Source organism: Oryzias latipes, chromosome 1, assembly GCF_053564925.1.
Source record: "Oryzias latipes strain Hd-rR chromosome 1, Olatipes_Hd-rR_3.1".
In the NCBI taxonomy this organism is placed as follows: Eukaryota; Metazoa; Chordata; class Actinopteri; order Beloniformes; family Adrianichthyidae; genus Oryzias; species Oryzias latipes.
Window position 1 is genome coordinate 1,044,585 of NC_136237.1, and position 14,325 is coordinate 1,058,909.

The 14,325-nt window shown below is 45.3% G+C and overlaps 1 long non-coding RNA gene across 1 annotated transcript; it reads left to right on the forward strand.

Annotated features, from left to right (window-relative positions):
* The first annotated feature begins 11,177 nt into the window (after positions 1-11,177).
* LOC144992323 (uncharacterized) lies at positions 11,178-14,076 on the forward strand. The gene is made up of 2 exons (XR_013656203.1): positions 11,178-11,310; positions 13,983-14,076. It is a non-coding gene; the product is annotated as an uncharacterized LOC144992323 (long non-coding RNA).
* Positions 14,077-14,325: the final 249 nt, after the last annotated feature.

Here is a 14,325-nt window from a genome sequence, read left to right on the forward strand (position 1 = left end):
GAAAGACGAGAGAAAAGAAAGGAGAAGTCTTCGCGCAGCGAAAGGTTCAACAGTAGACAAAAGTTCACTTTTAAAAACACAATTGCATGGATTAATATTAAAATGACCAACGTTTGCTAGAGGGGAAGGTTAACAAAAAAGTCCTCTAAACATTACCGACGTTAAATGCATTTTTCCCCAGATTGGTTCTGTACACTATGCAGCATTTCCTGCAATTACACCAGGAATGACACTTCAAAAGTACTCCTAAATATCCCCATTTTTTATTTCACTCCTTACGCTATTTAAAAAGTTATTACAGCCAATATTTTATAACAATGATTTAAATGCAAACTTAGGCATTAACTTGAGCAGCTATGTTTTCCACGCTAACTGTCTCTGTTTTGCAGATGCAGCGGTGTTGCTTTTCTTCTGGAATATGTGCTCATATTCACTGTAACTCTGCAGCAGCACGTCAAGTTCAGCTGGCGAAAAATATGCAGACCTCTTTGTTTTCACGGTTGCCATGGTGACTCGTGATATCTGCGCTCCATTGATAATGGCTTCTTATAGACGCGGTGCGCACGCTCACCTCCGAATCAGTTCACTCAGAGTTGATTGACCTAACTCCGATCAGCTTCTCTGAAACAGAAAACTCAGAGTTGTTAATCTCCCGATTGACCAACTCAGAGTTCAAGTTTAACCTCAGAGTTGGTTGAACCTCCTTTCTGAAACAGGCCCCAGGTGTAGGAGAGCAGGAATGCCCCTCATCCCTGTTCATGGAAGTGTGGGCTGGCTTTCGTATCTCCACTGCCTCCATGATCCATCTGTGGTGTCTGTTGTCTTCAGAGGACTTTGGCCTTTTCCCAGTCCATGATGTGGTTTTCTTGTTTGCAGTGGTCCGTTATGCTGATTTCATGATTTCTTGAACTGCCTGTTGTCGTCTGGCTCTTGTTAGTATTTTGTTTGTAGCCTTTTTCATTCTTTTTGATGTTCTTTTTTTCTTGTGATGTAAGTGCGTCCTGTTTACCTGATGTATGTTTTGTTGCAGGTGTGACATGGGATTTCCTATTTTGCTCGATCTTGTCTTTTGGATGAACCAGTAGTTGCCTGAGTTTTTTATACGGTTTAACTGGGGGGCTAATGTGATGTTTTTTCACACACGCAGGACATCACAGACCACCTGAACACAATAGACGATACGGGACAAATCAAATTCACACATGAATCAACTTTCTGGACATAAACATCACGCACGCCGAAAACAGGGACATAAAAATGAAAGGTATTCCGCCGAAACATGTCGGTACGTTTAACAAAAACAAACCAGTGTCTGATGGAAAATACTCAGTGTAATTTATAGACACAATGAACTTTATTGAATTATTAACTGTTAAGCTACATTTAACGTGCGTTTAGGCAGCCACTTCCAAAGAAGCGTCACAAACTGTCCGACCCAACGGGCAGAAGACCAGGCTTGGAAGCAGAAACTGAAACATGACAAATCTAGGGGAGCAACACAAGAGCGACAAAGTAGAACAGAACAGAAAAGATGACCTGACAAGGAAGAACTGGAAACCAGATAGAACCAGGTGCCGGGGATCACATCACATCTGAGCCTGGGGGTGTCCGTGTCCCTGTGGTGGGGGTTCTGGTCCTTGCCCCTGAGCGCTGGGCCTCGCCAAATTTCCAACTGTGGGCGAGCCTGATCAGGCCATGTTTACAACACTTCTTGTGGACCCCCTCTTCCCCTGGGGGTCCTCCTCCTGGGCGGGGGCGGCTGGCCCCTGCCTTGCTCCTTCCTGGACCAACCGTGGGCCGGGTGGGTGGCAGCGTGGAGCGTGGGGCGGGTCTCCCTTGGGGGGTCCTGGCTCGTACCTGGGGTTGGGGCGGGGGGATGCCCAGAACTACTGGGTGGTGGTGGGGCGCTCTCCTTTGGGGGGGCTGGAGCTAGCACTCTCTGTCCCCACATGCCTCCCTGCTCTCTGGCTCTGGGGGCCCCGTGGCGGTCCTGCTGGCCCTGGCCTGGGTGGTGGATGTGATCACCTGGGGGGCGGTTGTTCTCTATCTGCTGCCGTGTGGATGTCAGGGGGTCCTAGCTGCTGCTGCTGCTGTGGCGGGGGTCTTGGTGTGGGGATGGCTGGGCACTCTGGGTTTGAGTGCATAAGTCTGCGTGTGTGAACATTATCGGCATTGTGTACACGTTAACATGTGAACATTTTTGGAGCCAACAGGTGTGTTTATAATATTTGAGTGTGTCTGTGGACAGGCCCCGCCCCTTCTAGACTGTATTACATCTGAACCTCAATGTAATAAGTATAACCATCCAGAAACGTGTTGCTTTATGCTGCTTCATGGTTTTATACCCCCCCCCCTCCTATGATCATCCTCCTATCCCCCCCTCTCTCTCTCTAACGTCCCTCTCTCTTCTTCCCCTCTTTCCTTTTCCGTCCGGTCCAACACAAAAGATTTTCAAATATGATTAAAATTAATAAAGTTTGGCCTCGATTCCAAAAGGGGTTTATTCAGACATACCTCTGGTTTGTCTGAAGATTCATAACCCCTGTTGTTAAAGTAAAATATGTCCAACACAAGAGGCCCTCAGCTCTCATCTGTCTGTCCAGCTGTTGGACAGGACAAGTAAAAAAAATAAAAAGAACTGGAAACCAGACACTTAAATACTCTGAGGATCACTAACACAAATCAAGACCACTGACAAAACAACCTCCTCCCTCTGGACATCCCTGAGGTTTCTTTTTTTTCCTGTGGCTAAATATCTCAACACAGTTGTCTCAACGGGCTACACTAATTGTATAAAACCTACAATCAGTTATAAAATACAATAGCTGATTGCTAAACTAAACTAAACTGGGTATCCCTGCCCTTAGACCCTCCTTCTCAGTAAGGAAAAACTCGATTCCAGAGAAAAAGAAGAAGAAACTTCAGGGATGATGAAGGAGGGATCCTCCCCCAGGATGGTCAGTAACAGGACATGCTAAAGAAGAATGAACTTATCTTACTCTACAACTACATGTCTTAAAAGACAAAGAAACTCCTCTCTGTTTGTCCGGTGTGAACACCAGGGGTTAAAGGCGCATTCAAGAACCCGTGTTCAGCATGTTTTTAAATACCTGGTGTGATTGTAGTTTTACCTTTGAGTCTTCCTCAGTTGGACACGCCCCTGACCAGGTTCTGGTGGTTGATTGATGAGAGTGGACCAACATAGCAGCCCCAGTCTGATGTCTAACAGGGCCAAAACCCGGCTGGGCTCATGGACTTGAGGAGTGACGCTTGTGAAGCTCGTGGGGGAGGGCTGCCATTTTCTGTCAAATCGTCAGACCTGTTTCCTTCAGGGGGGAGGCAGTAAGCATGCAGGGTTATGTATTTTCTTTTATAGGTTTAGAGGGAAGTTTTTTTTTCTTTTTAAACCGGGGGGATTCATGAATCTAAGTTATTATTTATCTCCACTGCTTTGGCTTTCTTTTTCTTTGTTTTTTGCACACATCTGCAGAACGCAGCCAAGTGCTGGCGAAACATCAACAGACAGACTCTGTTCAAGCAAAATCAAGTAAACCACGTAAAATATGTCGAATCATGTTTTTTGGGGACGGAGTCACGGAACTAACGAGACACGCAGAGGACGAGGTGGTGTTGTGAAACTTCAACCAGTTGCACAATCAAGCTTAGAAAAAATGCAGCTTTGAGCTTATCAGTGAAAATCAGTTTGAGATGAGTGCAACGCCGCTCAAAGCGTGGTGTTCTACATATGACAACGTCTAAGGTGGGTTAAACTCTGCAGAACTGCTTAAATAAAGACAATGACAGAGAAATGACATCCATTCTGACAGAATCATTCCTTCTATTTCATGAGGGGATGCCACTCTAGCATCACCAGAGCGCAGCCTCCATGAGTGTTCAACACAGGATGTTGAGCTTCAAACACTCTTGTCTGGCCACACTGCTGCATGAACTTTATCAGCTGAAAAAGATTTAAAATCATTATTTTCTGAGTGACAGTTCTGGACAGAACAGAGCCTAACAGGAGAATGGGGGGGGGGGGGGGGGGGGGTCGTTCTTTCCGTTCATAACATCCTGTGTCAAACAATATAGAAGTTTTTCTGAGTCATAATTCAAATTAATATGCAATTCTTAATTTATAATTCAATATGCAGTTCAGTCTTGGAATATGGAAATGCATTTTGCAATATAGAAATCAATATTACAATTCATTATGACATTTTCAAAAGTAAAATATTCAATACAAATAAAATCAATTGCAATTTTTAAATTATTATGGGTTTTTGATGCCATAATTCAAATGACAATCCTTTCTCTTTTGGCTTTTCCCATCAGGGGTCGCCACAGCGAACAAGTCGCATGGTAAACTTGGTAATGTTTTACGCCGGATGCCCTTCCTGACGCAACCTTCTCAAAGCAACCGGGCTTGAGACCGGCACAGAAGTAGAGAAGGGAACAGGGAGCAGCCCGGATTTGAACCCTGGTTACACAGACGGAAGGCGCCGCAAACCAGCACGAGCTAAACCAGCTCCCTTATAATTCAAATGACAAACACCCCTCTCCCCCTCCGTGGTGGTTTCTCCTCCAATCTGGGGTCCTCTATCAGAGTCCTGGGAGCTTGAGGGTCCTGCAGTATCTTAGCTGTTCCTGTTCTTTTCTGGACTGAGAGGTCTGAGGTCTTTCCAGGTATCTGTTGTAGCCCCTCCTCCAGCTTGGGGGTTAATGCCCCCAGTGCTCCAATTACCACCACTGTCACCTTCACTTTCCAGGCTTTCTCCAGTTCTTCTCTGAGTCCCTGGTATTTCTCCAGTTTCCCATGTTCCTTCTTCCTGATGTCCCCATCACTTGGTACTGCCACATCCACCACAACGGCTTTCCTCTGTTCTTTATCCACCAGCTTGATGTACTCATGCATCTCGGATCATCCTGGATAGTGGTTTCTACACTCACTAGTCCTCTGCCTCCTTCCTTGCGGCTAGCATACAGTCTCAGGGTGCTGGATTTGGGATGGAACCCTCCATGCATGGTGAGGAGCTTTCGTGTTTTAACATCCGTGGTCTGTATCTCTTCCTTTGGCCATCTTATTATTCCTGCAGGGTATCTGATAACTGGCAGTGCGTAGCTGTTTATTGCTCGGGTCTTGTTCTTGCCATTGAGCTGGCTTCTCAGGACTTGCCTTACTCGTTGGAGGTATTTAGCTGTTGCAGCTTTCCTTGTTGTATGATATTAATCTCTTAATTCAAGTAAATCTGTTGCAGCATGAGGATCTGATTTGACACAGGAAGTATTTTATTTTGAAATGAATTTGAAATGACTTTTGACTTTGTCTGTCAAATTGTTATATGTAGAAATCTACACTCACCTTCCACTTTATTAGGAACCTTGCTGGTACCGGGTTTCTTGGTTCAACAAGGTTCTGGAAACATTCCTCAGAGACTTTGGTCCATGTTGACATGACAGCATCATAGTTCCTGCAGATTTATCTGCTGAACATCCATGATGCTGATCTCCTGTTCCACCACATCCCAAAGGTTCTCTGTTGGGTTCTGGTGACTGTGGAGAACGTTTGAGTCCAGAGAACCCATTTTCATGTTCTAGAAACCAGTCTGAGATGATTCCAGCTTGATGACATGGAGCCTTATCCTGCTGGAAGTAGCATCAGAAGATGTTCCACTGTGGTCAGAAAGGGATGGACATGGTCAGCATCAATACTCAGGTAGGCTGTGGGGTTGGAACCACGCCCCACACCATGACACCACCACCACCAGCCTGAACCGTTGATACAAGGCAGGATGGATCCATGCTTCCATGTTGTTGAGGCCAGATTCTGACCCTACCATCTGAATGTGATCTATGGTCCAGTTTTAGTGAGTATGTGTGAATTGACCCCTGCACCAGGAGACTGAGTCAGATTTGATGTTGGTGCTTTAAGGGTGAACGCTGAAATACAAAAGTGACTCCTGACAGATCAGTGCAAGTTCAGAATAACGAGAACCACAGCTTATGATCATGCAGAAGCTGAATAAATCTAAGGGTGTATTCAGACTGGGAAAACCATTTGGTGGGTCGGGGCAAAGCAACTAGAGGCAGAAATTATGGAAGTTCAATCAAACTTTTTATTTCGCTGACTCTTTTAATGTGATCAGTGCTCTTCACTGTTTTTCTGATAATCTATGCACCAGAGAACTTATCAGCGTACCTTCTTAGCAGTCGTCTCCTCAGTAACCGCCCTGCAGTGTGAATCCACCAGACCAAAGTAAAAAGTGTTGAACTTGATGTTGATCCAGATGTTTAGAATTGATCAGAGAAAATGAAGTTTGAATGAACTAACCCGAGATGGACTGCAAAGCACAGGCCTTCCATAAACACGGCAGACTAAACGGAAAGGTCAGGACTCGATCCGGATCAATTTGAGCGGACTGGGTCCGGAATAAATGGTTTTCCCAGTCTGAGTACAGCCTAAGCTCAGTTCATTCAGTGGTGGAACAAAGTTCACATCATAACAACAAACAAGATATGAGAAAAGTGTCTCCCTGCAGCATGTCAGACCGAAACTATGAAATACTTTGTCAGTTTCTTACAGAACTGATGACTAAATGTTTATGAACTATCTTCTCTGATTTAACAAGAACAACAATCTATAAATATGTCAGAAAGCAGTGAGGGGGTGTGCTGCTGCACGGGAGTGTTAGTGTCAGGGTCAGGGACAGGGTTTGATATGGACAACTAGTGGAGTTCACACATAATCATCAACAAACCAACTATTATTTGACTAAAGTTTCACATGGAGATGTATTTATCTAAAGATATTGAATGCCTGGGTACGTGTTAGCTTTCTTTTCACTCTCCACTCTCCAGTTCATGGAACTTCAGTGGAGAGAGGAGAACACGAGGGTGTGCTGTGCTAGTCTCCTGGTGTCGTTACGATGTCTGAAGAGTCTCACACATCCTAGTCATGCTACCACAGAACATCCGTCCATGCGTCCGTCCATCCATCTTCAGGACCTGCTCAATCATTTTCAGGGTCACGGGCTGCTGGAGCCTATCCTAGCTTCTTTTGGGTGATGGCAGGGTACCCCCTGAACGGGTATTCAGTCTGTCGCAGGGCCACACACACACCAACACACAGAGGGACATTTCAGAGACACCAGTGAACCTGAACAATGCAGCAATGAACATGTTTATGCACTGTAGGAGGAAAATGGAGAAAAGCCACACATGCATGAGGAGAACATGCTAACTCCAGAGAGAGAGGACACTGCTGGGATTTGAACCTGGGCCTTTTGATGCTACTGAGTGTGCTAACCACTACACCACAATACAGCCCCATCCCAGGGTATTTGTTTGTCAACACAGCAGGACATTCTAGAAGACGCTCCTCTATGGGCTGAGAGAACTCATGTGAATGAGAAGATGTGTCCAAACTTTTGGTCTGTACTGTAAATAGCGCTAGTCTGCCTTCCTCGAAGGCCCAAAGCACTTTACAGTCACACACACATTCACACACACACACACACACACACACATTCCGCTGCTGAACACTGGCGTTAACCTCCCACCAGAGGCAAGGTGGGGTTCAGTGTCTTGCCCAAGGACACTTTGACACATGGGCGGACAAGGCGGGAATTGAACCTGCAATATTAGGATTGGAGGCCAACCGCCCTACCACTGCACCACGGCCACCTGAATAACTTGGCTGCAGCATCAACATGTGCTGGTGTCCAACACTGTGAAAACTCATCCGTTAAAGCGTAGCTACTACAGCTGCAAGATTCCTGTAGGTTTCCGTCACACAGCGTTTTAGAAAACTACCAAGAATGTAGTTGACTAAATCTACGGCTGCCAGATTAGAAGCAATGCACGAGGAAAAGGAGGCCTTTGTTACTGAAAGTCCCAGATTTACCGCTAAATCCCCTGTGAAAGGCAAATAGGCTAATTGTGTTTAATCGGTTTATGGAGGGGGGGGGTGACTGTTGGAAAGACAAAAACAGAACTCCAACCATCAACCCGAAGCTGTTTGCAATGTAGAAGTGTTTGTTTGTTTGTTTGTTTGTTTGGAGTTAATCCTGCATTTATAAATATACTATTATACAGAAAAGTATGAACTTTTCTTGAGGAAAAACAGAAAGACACAAGTAGTTCAACAGGTGAATCTTGGCCGCTAATGACCGAGCTGAGGTCAGTCAATCATTAACTGTCCTCTTGGGTTCCATTCAATCATCTTTATTGACAAAAGACGGACTATGGTTGTTAAACTTTTACTCTCAGAAAAGTTTGATCCATTGCTGCTAGCCAATGACAGTCCAGTCGCTCGTCTCTCTTCTAAATTTCAGATTGTTTTTTTCTGTCCGTCCTGGAGCGTATTGACCCCCCCCCCAGTGAGGGGATTCATTCCAGACAGGTGTCTCCATGACTTGTCCTCAAATGTCACTTTACAGATGAGGATTTTCATGCTGACGCTTGATGTTTTGGTTGGCTTCTTGAATATTCCTGCTGCCTCCTGTCTGGTTTTCAAATAAAAGTTTGTGACAAAAGATTTTCAGATCGTGGTTCGCTTTAGTTTGAAGTGACTCTGACATGCGAGGCGGGCGAGTTTTCCGCTCCAGAATCCTCTGCTGCTGCTCAGTCCAGACGCTGTTCTGACTATTCACGGCACATCCAATAGTACAGTGGGCCTTCAGTCCAGCTGTCCTTACAGGTGGATCCAGCTGTCTGTGGGGGAAAAATGGTCAAACCTGTAGGGGGCACACAGGTGACCCTTAGGAAACATCATGGTGGCAAACCGCTCTGCGAACGCGTAGACAAAATGTTCATGCACTTTTTCTTCTATGGGCATGCCCCTATGTGCAGCCTGACTGCTAGAAATGAGGAAATTCAACAATCAGAGTGTAGCTTCTGTGGGCGTCCTACGGCTACTAATGTATCACGTGCACAGTCCGTGCGTGTGCATTTGTGTGGGGTAAGTAAGGAGACAGAACTCACACCTTAAGGCCGTGTCACACAACCACTACATGTTGTGCACATAGCTCGGAGGAAAATTGGTGGATAAACGTGGAAAAAGTGTTAATGTTTGTGGTGTTTCACGGTGAATCCTTTATTTCTCTTGTTACAATAAAATGGAACATACCCCTGAAAAAAAATGCAGCCGCTCCTCTCTAGTATGACCCTCCATCCACGGACCCGGGAGGGCCCAGAACCCCCAGAACCTGGACGGGTTCCGGGGACTAAGGCTTTATTTGTGTTCTTGTTAAACCTACGTGGAAGTCTGAGGGACAGGATTCAGCCTTCAGCCCAGTGGCATTGAGCTGCTGTTGGCTGCAGCAGCAGCTAACAGCTTATAAAATACACACAAGAAAATATTTGTCCTACAGAGAATATTTATTTTGCAGACATGGATAGAACTCTCTTTGTGTGTAGAAATTATTCATATGTACTCAGTGACGTGCGGTGAGGTTAATGGCTGGTGAGGCACTGACGTCATCAGTCAGATTTACAAACATATGAACCATACTGAGTAACTTATTCACCATTTAATTGACAACAGTTAACGTGTTTTGTTTAAAATATCATTTCAACGTGTTTTTTTTTCATATGCAAACTGCAGCATAGAAAAAAGCACAAATGTTATTATCGTCTTACCTTTACTTGTAAATAAAGTCCATACGCCGCTCCTTCTGAAGAAAGTGACTTGCCGCTTGCTATCACTTCTTCTAGTATTTTTTAGCGTCATAATCTCAGGGCTCACTGGCGCCCCCTAACATGAGGCACAAGAATGTCTGGCCTCACCCAGCGGCTTTTTCGCCGGCGTTTAGCGCTCAGCACAAGAAACACGTCCCTCACATACAGTTATTTATAAAAACAAACACTGTACATCATATACATCTCCTAAATTATGTAAACTCAGCTCATATAGTACAAGTGATTGAACCGACATACAGAGAGACAGCAGTACCGTCTGACTGCATAGGTATTGCGCAATCCAAAGTGAGGCTCAGCGGGCTGGTGCCTAATCGCACGTCACTTAGTATCTGAACGGCAAATGCGGAAATTCAGCGATTTTGAAAAGAGAAAAAACCCCAAAATGGTAAATTTAAATGGAAAATGACTGCAAGGCACAAATTACTTATTAAATATAATCATTGAATTTATTTTTTCTCTTTTCTTCCCATAATGACAGGTGAGGCACAGCCTCACCTGCCTCTCCTGACTGCACGTCACTGTATGTACTGTAAAAAAATTAAAGTACACAGATGTTTTCAGCACACATTTGACCCTCAGTAACTATTTCTGGTATTTTTCCAACTCCTAATTCTGGAGCTTTAATCAGTGTTACTAAATATTGTCTGTAAAAATGATCAAAAAAAATAAAATAAATGATTTTACTTACATTTTTACCCACTTAATCCAATGATATTTTAAAAAAACAAAAAATGAAGAACATGTTGCACCAGCATAACTATAGAGCAGCTGTCAGCTCACGTCTGCCCCCTGCTGGTGAGGCGTGCCTCACCTACAGCCTTTTCTGCGGGCCTACAGCAGTGTTTTGACCGCACGTCTCTGTTAACATTGAGCCCTACCTGTTGAGTTGACTGAAAATGTATATTTAACACCGATCAGTGGAAAATAGTATTTACTTGATTTAGCTGTTTCTATTTTATCACGATTGTGACCGCACGTCACTGCCAGTCGTCGTCTTGTTTTAACGGAGGACGTGATGGGGACGGGAAAGTCAGTTACACTTAAAGAACTCCACGTTTGGATGGGCAGACAGACTTTCAACGAGGAGGAAATGACGTCATCCCAACAGTCATACAGATTTCTCCAGTTTTCTCATGTTTTGTGGGTTTCATGAAAAATAAACAAACTTAAACACTTGAAATGAAATCAAATAGTGAATCTGTGGAAGTTGAACGTATTTGGATGCAGTGATGTTGTCATGCAGTTTGGAACGGTTCTGTTCTGAATGTGTTTGGATCTCCGTTTATCCAAATGTTCTGGATTCATGTTTAAGAGCTTCAGAACCTTGGAAAGCCATCCGGTACCACTGGACCAGCACCAGCAGTTCTACAGCCTCTTCAGTCACACAGAACACGGCTGCATCACAGGATCTTCCCGACCCGCAGCAGCAGAACCGGACTAGTAGAACTGCATACGCTGAGGCGGGACACCGCAAAGCCTCCGCGGCGCTGCAGCTGCGTGACAGCAAAGCTGGAGGCGATGACGCCAGAAACCCGCAGAAGAAGGTCACGTGACCGTGGCGGAAGCGTTGGCCCGGCGACGGCGCTGAGCGGTGACGGTGTCTCCGAACCGACGGTGAGTTCTGTCTCCTGCTGTTTTTAGCGTCTGCGCGGGTTCGAACCCGCAGATCTTATCCACGTTCCGAGCGGCGGGATAGCTGCGTGGATCCAGCGGGACCCGCGTGGGTGACCACGGCTCGAAGGATTATGGGATTTACATGATCCCGACCGATCTGACCCCCCCTCATCTACTGGCGGGAACAAGACGCAAACTAGACGTTAAAGTTCCGGAATGTGCGGACAATAAGGTGAAGTAGAGAAACCGCATCGAGGGTTCTGCTGCTCCCGCAAAAGTTTCTGCGTTTAATCCTAGTAGATCATGTAGTGCGGCATAGATATACATACTGAATACTTTTTCTGACTACATTTAGAGTTTACAGTATACTCTCACTGGCCGCTTTAAATGGTATAATTTAGTCTGAGAAGTATTCAGTATGTATACATCCAACAGTAGCACATTAGGATCACATGGACAGGTGTGTCTAATGAAGATTACAGTACACTTACTTCATAAGACACACCTGTCCATCTGCTGTTAAGACAAGTTTCTAATCAGCCAATCACTCGGCAGCATCTCAATACATTCATGTAGACGTGGTCCAGACGGTCAAACCAGCATCAGAATTAGGAAGAACGGTGATGGAAGTGACTTTGAACGTAGCACGGCTGTTGGTTCCAGACGGGCTGGTCTGAGGATTCCATAAACTGCTGATCTACTGGGATTTTCACCCACAACCATCTCTAGAGTTTACAGAGAATGGTCCTAAAAGAGAAAATATCCAGAGAGCAGCAGTTCTGTGGATGGAAATGGCTCGTTGATGCCAGAGGTCAGAGGTCATACTGGTTCCAGCTGATAGAAAAACAACAGGAACTCAAAGAACCACTGGATCCAACAGAGGTCTGCAGAAGAGCATCTCTGAAAGAACAACACGTCCAACCTGGAGGCAGATGGACTACAGCAGCAGAAGACCACACCGGGTGGCACTGCTGTCAGCTAAGAACAGGAACCTGAGGCTACAATTCACACAGACTCACCAAAACTGGACCATAGAAGATGGAAAAACGTTGTCTGGTCTGATGAGTCTCTATTTCTGCTGCCTCATTCAGATGGTCGGGTCAGAATCTGGCCTCAACAACATGAAAGCATGGATCCATCCTGCCTTGTATCAACGGTTCAGGCTGGTGGTGGTGGTGTCATGGTGTGGGGGATGTTCTCTTAGTACCAGTTGAGCATGGTTCCAACACCACAGCCTACCTGAGTATTGATGCTGACCATGTCCATCCCTTTCTGACCACAGTGGACCATCTTCTGATGCTACTTCCAGCAGGATAAGGCTCCATGTCATCAAGCTGGAATCATCTCAGACTGGTTTCTAGAACATGAAAATGGGTTCTCTGGACTCAAACTTTCTCCACAGTCACCAGAACCCAACAGAGAACCTTTGGGATGAGGTGGAACAGGAGACCAGCATCATGGATGTTCAGCAGACAAATCTGCAGGAACTGATGCTGTCATTTCAGTATGGACCAAAGTCTCTGAGGAATGTTTCCAGAACCTTGCTGAACCAAGGATTAAGGCGGTTCTGAAGATTAAAGGGGTCCAATCCGGTACCAGCCAGGTGGACCTGATAACGTGGCCACTGAGTGTATAGATAGTATAGACTAAGTATAACCGTATAGAACAGTGAAATAGACTACTTTTTGCTAAAGGTATGCATTCCATCGTTACATTTAAATGTTTTATTTTTCCATTTTTAATCTTTGTGTTGGATTAAACCTGTTAATTCAGTCGATTGATTCTAGAACAGCAGATGAGATGGTTAATGAAAGTAAAGCGTGTTTTCTTACCTTTCAGTTCACATTCTGCAATCGCGATGCCAGAAGTGAAGTCTGTGTTCAGGGAAGTTCTGCCTAAACAAGGTTGGTCTTCAGTGGTTTAGACAGCGGTGGTCACAACCCCGTCTGCATGTCACAGGCTGCACCACAGTCGATGCTCTGAGCTCAGTCTGCTGAGCTGTGACTAGAAACACCAAAGACACGGCCGCGGGCCGGACCGCACCACCCTCCCGTCAGAGGTTAAAATGTTGTAGTTTTAAAGTGAAACCAGAGCTCAGACTCCTGTGAAGAAGCCGTTACTGTGGTGCTGCACGGACAGCAGCTCCATCTCCACACTGGAATCATGTTTCTATCAGTGTGGGTTAGCGGTGGAACGGTTCATCGACCTACTTGATCTAAACTATTAAAAAATCGTTTTGCAATAAAATCAATGACTATTGATATTGGAAAATACCATCTGGATTGAGGTACAGCAGGTTTATGTGTCTATAATGTAAAACCGACCAATCACAGCAGACGACACACGTGTGATGTCATCAACACGGATCAGTCCATCATTCCAGTCCAATGTGTGGACAGACTTTGACTAAAGTCATGTGACCATCCAGTGTCTAGAATGTTCTAAGAATGTTCCCTTTGGATTCTTTGGATGTGGAAAAACAACAGTGGTGAACTTTAGGAAACTAACATGTGAATGGATTTGACATTCATTCTAGTTTACTTGTTGGTTTGGACACAGATTTCATTTAACTTGATGATCTGGAAGAAATCCAAACTTCAGCTGCTCTGTTCTTCTCTGACGTAGACGGATGTTTTTTGACTCTGAGCCTGTTTTTCTGGCAACATCCACAGGGCAACTTTCCATGGAAGACGTTCCCACCATGGTTCTGTGTAAACCGAAGCTCCTCCCACTCAAGTCCGTCACTCTGGAGAAGCTGGAGAAGATGCAGATGGAGGCTCAGGAGGCCATCAAACAACAGGAGGTGGCGCTGAAGGAGCGTGTGCAGTAGGGGGGTGGAGCAAACCATGAGCCTTGCTGCGTTTTTGTCCTGTAGGCGGGGCCAGTGTTCAGACAGGGCGGGGCATGAACTGGTCCTGGCAAGTTTGCTAAGCTTAGATGCTTTTTCATCCACCTATAGACCCCCGACCTGTTTGGGGACTAGAGTGGTTTGTGGTTTTTGTGAAGCAGTGACAC